We start from the raw sequence: 7,217 nt of genomic DNA, 5'->3' as shown, positions 1-7,217 counted from the left end.
ATATCTACCTACAGGAGAGACCGAACAAAAACAGCTTCCCAATAATGGGATCGTATATGAACAATTGTCGTATAAGTTGTGAACTATTTATAATTGTTATAACGCGTGCTTTGATAGATAAGGATAGTATGGAATTGTTGTGTATAGCTTCTGATACTCCATACAAGCATATGGTGGTGCGCTATGCTAATATGGAGGACGATTTGGGCATTTTTAATACAAACATTGACCCCTATTGGGTTAAAATTTCTTGTCACGAGATGAAAACTTTTAATATATAAGCAAACTTTGGCGTTTGCTAGGCTTACATACTATCCTTAGTATTCAGACTCGAGAACAAACCAGTGTGATATATACGTGTTAATTGAAATACCTGATTACTTGGTATTGTAATTCTTTTTGTGATCATTAGTGTATGTGAATTTTGTTAATTGTTGGATAACTGGTTATTGTTATAGAATGGCCCCGAAGAAAGTAAACATGTTGTCTGAGGCAGATATAGCCGAGATGATCGCTCGACAACTACAAACAGTACTTCCGACAATAGCAGCACAATTCGCTGCTGGTATCCATACAACTATGAATACAAATCAAGTGCCGAACGCTAACGCGGCCGTAAATACTAATTCCCCAACAAATACTAATACAACCACAAATGCTCCCCCGATAAATACTGATACTATCACAACTAATACTCCCCCGTTGAATACCAATATTACTTTCAATAATGATAATCTCCCACCGAACTTGAACAATAGTTGTAACAATCAAAATCCCCCGCAACACGGATATCAACTTAAGAACTTCATGCTATGTAAACCTATGGAATTTAGCGGTACTGAAGGACCAAATGGACTGGTAAAGTGTATCGAAAAGACTGAATCCATCATTAATATCAGTAACTGTCCACCAGATTGTATTGTCAAATTTGCTACTTCTCCATTTGTAGACCACGCGCTAATGTGGTGGAATACTATTGTGCAAATTCGAGGACTAGAGGCAACCAATCGTATGTCTTGGGCAGAACTTAAAAATATTATGATAAAACACTTTTGTCCGATAAACGAAATTCAGAAATTAGAGCAAGAACTTTGGAATCTAGAAATGAAGGGTGCAGATCACTTGGAGTATACTCATCGCTTTAACGAACTGGCTCGTCTAGTCCCATGGTTAGTTACTCCAGAATCTAAACGTACTGAACGCTACATTTGGGGTTTAGCCCCGAAGTCAGGAGTTTGGTTAATTGAACTGGCCCTGTAACTTTCGAAAATGCCGTGTTACAAGCTGGCATTGTAACTTCTGATTTGATTAGAAGTGGTGCGTTAAGAATGCCCGGGGAATCATCTGGTACAAAACGAACCAATTATGGAGCGGGAATACAAGAAAGAACATAATAAATGTGCGCGCCTTGCAATACAAAATTACACTATGATCAGTTCCGATGTGAAGCAAGATAAGTATAACGAGCCTTTGCCTAGATGTGGAAAATGTGGTTATCATCATGTTGGTGAATGTCGGACCAATGTGTGTCACAAATGTGCGAAAGTGGGACACTATGCCCGAAATTGTAGAACCGTTATGAATACTATAAATCCACCAACCCAACTCCAGGACTCACAACTACCCCAACCGCAACCAACACGACAACAACCAGTCTACCAAAACCAAACCATAATAAACCGTAATGCCTGTTATGAGTGTGGTAGTGTGAAGCACATCAAGAAAGACTGCCCTAGATTGAACCCAATTGTGACGGGAAGATAAAGGCAAGGACCGACATCGACGTCTAACTCGACTAGGGGTCAAGTATTGTGAATAAACCGGATAGAACAAATGTAGTAACATGTACGTTCCTGGTAATGCCTAATATACTTTAGTTTATTTATTACGGACACTGATAGACGTTTCGTTCCTACAAGTTATTACCTTGGAAAATATACCGTCTAGTAAAATAACAATTCTGTATACTATAGAAACCACCAAAAGTAAGACTATAAATACTAACTATATTACTCGAAAAACTACCCTCTAAACCTAAATAACTAGCTATTCCCTATCGATGCACTCCCGGTGGAAGTGAGGAGTCATTGTGTAATAGTCAGTATGGACTAGTTAATTGAGTTCAAATGAAGGTTATATATAGAAATAGAACTGTTATACTGCCTCTTCTAGATAAAGAAGTGATCCCGTACACGGAACAAAACCTAGTACCTCAATGATGAAACTAGGATGAGGAAAACTATACTATCCGTAACCGAAACTTGAACTTCAAACTTTTGTAGCCTTAATAACTGAGTGATGAACAAGGAAAAGTCACGCCAGATGTTTGGATAAACTGAGTACTAGTATAAAGATGCAAGCGAAATCTATGAAGGAATCATAGGCTCATGTGTTGTAAAGTGTGCACTATTATAAGTTCTGGGGGAATATTAAAGATCCTCGGAGATGCTACAACAATTCGAGATACCCCATTGGAAGTGGGAAACAAACTAAAATAGAACCTTTAATATGTGTTCCTTAAGCATCCCAAGAAAGCAATTCAAGCTGAATGATAATTCCCTGACTAGTGCACTCCAAATACCTTCTTCTGATTTGTAACAACTATCCAACTGAAAAACTCGCCTTAACAAAATCTTACTCTTGGTGAATTGTGTATGAAATTTTAGATCCGTAATTGGCCTAAGCACGGTCTATAATCCTCTATAAAACAATCAAATCAAATAAACTATTCAAACAATAGAGGGAAGTGAGACCAGTAATTTCAATCCTCGTACATTAACAGTCATCATAATATTATACAAGTGGTAATATACTATATTATACGAGCAAGAATGTAACTCGCCATCTTATTAAAATTGAAAAAAATTGGTGACATCCAAAATACAAAATCCGATTCGATTTCGAGAATCATAAATAAAGCTCGTAATATTAATAACAAACCGAAAGCCGCCTAAGGCTAACAAGAGGGCTATACTGAGAAATACGAGAAGTTATCAAATTTTGAAAGTTGTTAGTTGAGTTGAGGAACGGTGAGTTGATTCTAAAATATATAGCACTGTACAAAATTGCCTTGAAAGTTAACCCCCATAACGTATTAAACAAAATTATTTCTCTCCCTATATTTCATATATCGAATCAAAATGAGTACCAGACTGACAGGGCAGAATTAGTATTATTTGAAAACTTTTATACAACTAAACTTTATAAAGAGACTCGTGAAAATTCAGAGCGGGGAAAATCAAACAGTTGTGACACAATAAAATCTCATTGAATAAAATTCAGTGGAATCCACAACGGAGAATCAAACGTGTTCGGAAACAGAAAAACGAATTACGAAACAAATGATTATAAATTTTTTCCCAAAAAGAGCATATTTGGCATATTGAATTTCGGGGAAGAAATTTCTTAACTAGGGGAGAATGTGATATCCGTGGCAAAACCGAGTACACCTTAGTACTTACAAACTCGAATAAGCGTTTAACCGCTTATTGCGTAACGAACAAAGAATAACCAAACGGGTCTGGTTATGGTCCGGATATCCCAGGGTGCTATCTATAAGCGATATATGTGACATTCGTGACAAAACGAGGTATACTATATTCATTACGTAACAAGTAAACGATAAATCGGTTAATTCGTAGTACTTAAACGAGTAACCGACCGATACTAATTATGACTCGTATATATATACTGAGGGGTCATATACGAGTTATATATATATATTATAGAGGCTAACAGATTGATATTTAGGCCCCAGTACGTTTAAAACTCTTTAAAAGAAAAAGGTTTCGTTTATCGATACGCTATAAGCTTAAACGCAATCGTTAATATCAAAACGAGCATTGTAGCATCCGTTAAGCCGAAAAAGATTTATAAAACACTTATATGACATGTTCTAAGCAATCCGTGAAAATATTTTGGAATTTTACAACGAGTCAGTACGTTTTTCTTATTTTATAAAAAGAAGCTGAAAAACACTCGTTTTCGCGCTGGTTTGCGCACTCGAACTAGTTTTCTTGCGAAAAACCGAACCCGAATTAAATTTTGGACCGAATTTTACATGTGGCACGAAAACCGAGGCACCATTGGGCTAAAAAGAGGCCCAATGGGCCTTATATACTTGCGGTCGCCCCCCTTACATTATTCTACCAAATATATTACCTTGAAAGCTTCTTGAATAAGCCACCTATTTTATAAATTAAACATAAAGACCAGACCTTCTTCAGCTGTGTTCTTCAAGTTCAGCCAAAGTTTTGAGGTAAACCCTCTAATTTTCATTGATTTCATACTTAATTAACATAGTTTAAACATGAAAAATTAATCCTTAATTAGTTTTAAACATGTTTAACCATCCAAAAATCATAAAAATCAAGTAAAATCATGTTTTGATGTTAAACATGTTTACAAACCAGGAACATATACTTTTTTGGTCAAAAACGCGGATTAGAACATGAATATAACGTTTTTACGGTTTGAAAGTTCGGTTTGAACCCAAAACCGAAACCCTAATTATCAAGGCTGTCACATGGATGATTTATTCTTGGTTTGATGTTATATGATATGTAGATACACTGAGATTGCAACCCGAGACCCGGAAAGTCGTTTAAGCTAGCAAAACTCATCGAAAACCGACAAGGTAAACCCGTAACACTCGTTTAAGGGTTGTTTAGGTTAAGGTTTTTATGTTCATATTATTAGACCTTGAAATTTTTCAGGGACATCAGGGACCATGTCATTGAGTCCCTGTTAAAATTTGGTAATTTTTTGACCATCCGAGAATATTTGGCGAATTTATTACCGAATTGGGACGTTTATTTGGGAAAAATAGCTAAAATACTTCAAAAATTATGAAATTTTTCTGGGAACTCATATTTAATGTACTTTGGTCACATATGAATTTTGAGATCATTTGGAGAAGTCTAAGGGTGTTTGGTACATATGCGTTCATGCGAATTTTTATAGCCGAATTTTGGCCGAAAAGAATATTGAACAGGCTTTTTACATTCTGGAATTGATACAGGTTGTTTTGGGACATGATTTGAGTATTCAACAAATTTTGTGGAATTTTTGGAAATTGTTTGAGATAAATAGACGATTTTCAGGCGAAATATAGCTGATAAAATGAATTTTTATAAATTATTAAATCAGTAAATAATTCCAGAAATTTTTTTATTAAAATCTACATATTTTAATTGATAAGTGTCTAAATTTTCATAATTTAATGATTAACGGTTAATTCATTATGCTAATTTAAAGATTAAACAAATTCAGTTTTTATAAAAACCGGCAAGTTCGCGACTAACGAACCTGCGGGAATATCAAAACACCAAGAGTGATCAAAAATCATATTTTTGGACTACTTAAGTAAAAACGAACTTTTCTATGAAAAACCTGGACAATCCGGATAGATTGTGCGCGTTTCTTCTTAAATCAAACTGAATAAACGGAAACGGACCCCGAGGCTAATCCGGTACCCCAGTATGTGATCCTTTTTTATAACTTAATCATTTTATTAACCAATACATTTACCCAAGCTTATTTTCCCATAACTGTTTTCTGAACGCGTAAACGAACAACTTGGCCCAGCTGGGAAAACGGGAATCTGAGCCAAGTTCAGTTTTAAGTATTAGACATTAAACAACATCACAGCCTAAGCCTATTACCACTTTCTGGGCGTACCAGCTATACCCAGATTAGTTATACAGCCCAGTTTAATACTGAGATTATAATAATATTAAAATATTAATATTATTATAATATGGACTATAGGGACTAAGTGATAGCAAGGGAAACGAACCCCGTGCTGATCTCGCACTGAGTGCCTACAAAACCGTGAGTTTCATGACCCCACTCTTTAAACTATTTTACGAACTTTTGGGGTGGAAAGCATGTTTATACACGTTATTTATCTAAACACGGATCAGGATATAAAATATCTGAACATTTATATATGAGAAGTCCCTACAAACATAATGATTGACTACGTGCTGATGAAAGATGATTATTATCGTTGATTGATATATTGAGTGGAGATAATACGAATTGCAAAACATAATGAAACTACACGTGACAGCATGTTTATACAAACACGTTATGTAATGTTAAACATAACTAATTTGGGAGACAACGTGGTCTGTAATGGCCATGGGGATAACGTGGTCTGTGATGATTATGGAGCTGTTGTGGGCAGAAGGGGGGCCACAATAGTAACAAACTAAAGTTGAGTATGGCCTATGAGCCAAGTTCTGCTGCAACTTACTAAACTAAAGTTTAGTATGGCCTATGAGCCAAGTTCTGCTGCAACTTATAAACTAAAGTTGAGTATGGCCTATGAACCAAGTTCTGCTTCAACTTATTAAACGAACTAACTTGATTATGACATAAATGTTAAGAAAATAATGTGATTATGCGTATTGTGGGCGGATGGGGAGCCACAGGATTTGGTGATACGTGATGAATACTATATGTGTATATGTGTCTATATACATGCTATGTGATTAGCCGTAGGAAATAATATGTGTAAAATATACTAATTATTTGCGTGTACACTATATAATGTTTGAGTTTAAATGAATCATTGTGGGTGGAAGGGGGACCACAGTGGTTGATGTTAACGCGGAACCGTTGTGGGTGGAAGGGGAGCCACAGTGGTTGAGTTTATGTGGAACCGTTGTGGGAGAAGGTCCACAGTGGTTGGTTTAACACGGAAATTGGAAACAGGTAGTACGAACAAACAATCACGATTTTACCCAAATTTCGAATTTATATTATAAACTTACGTGTGTGCATATGCACTCACAAGGATACGGCTGTACATATTTATACAACCGTAAATACATATTTTTACATGCGCGCGTACATACAAACTATGACTGTATGGTGCGCAGAACTGATTTCGTTAAAACTTATGAAACTCACCAACTATTCGTAGTTGACCTGTTTTGACATGCTTTTCAGGTAATCAGATATGAGAAGTAATTTCCTGTGCGTTACGTGTCTGATTGGTGATTGATGTCGTGGGCATTTGAGTTAGAAGTAAAGTGATTGAAGAACAGGTTAAATTGTATCACCTAGTTTGTAAAAGATGTTAGAACGATGTAATAAATTGTAATTAGCTAGTAATGTTTCTTTATGAACAATGTATTTGATACCAGTTGTATCTGTTGCATTTCCGTTTTACGCTTCTGCAATTCGCTTAACGGGGTGTGACAAAACAA

Source organism: Bidens hawaiensis, unplaced genomic scaffold, assembly GCF_021521415.1.
Source record: "Bidens hawaiensis isolate Kalapana, Puna unplaced genomic scaffold, B.hawaiensis_p1.1 tig00018538_1, whole genome shotgun sequence".
In the NCBI taxonomy this organism is placed as follows: domain Eukaryota; kingdom Viridiplantae; phylum Streptophyta; class Magnoliopsida; order Asterales; family Asteraceae; genus Bidens; species Bidens hawaiensis.
The sequence above is the reverse complement of the archived record's forward strand: the minus strand, read 5'-3'. Positions refer to the sequence as shown.